The sequence below is a fragment of the Aplysia californica genome, unplaced genomic scaffold, assembly GCF_000002075.1.
Source record: "Aplysia californica isolate F4 #8 unplaced genomic scaffold, AplCal3.0 scaffold01230, whole genome shotgun sequence".
NCBI lineage: Eukaryota > Metazoa > Mollusca > Gastropoda > Aplysiida > Aplysiidae > Aplysia > Aplysia californica.
Genome location: NW_004798500.1, coordinates 65,385 through 65,775, shown reverse-complemented (window position 1 = coordinate 65,775; position 391 = coordinate 65,385).

The window sequence follows — 391 nt, the reverse complement described above, 5'->3', positions numbered from 1 at the left end:
CCCGCCCCCACACACACATACACACATGTGCGCGCGAGCAGTGTCTGTCGTCCACACACACATACATGTACACACTGCTGGTTCACAGAAACCATATTTATAGCTTCCCTGTACCACTTGTAACGACATGTATCCCAGAGCGGGCGGTGTAGATCTGAGTGAGGAATATACATGTATTATTGTCTGTCTGTCTGTCTCTCTCTCTCTCTCTCTCTCTCTCTCTCTCTCTCTCTCTCTCTCTCTTTCTCTCTCTCTCTCTCTCTCTTTATAATCCCCTCACCCTTTGCCCTCTCCCTCTCCCTCTCTCTCTTCCTCTCTCTTTCTCTCTCTCTCACTCACTCTCTCTCTCCCCTTTCTCTCTCCGTCTCACCAATTCTCACACTCTCTCTGA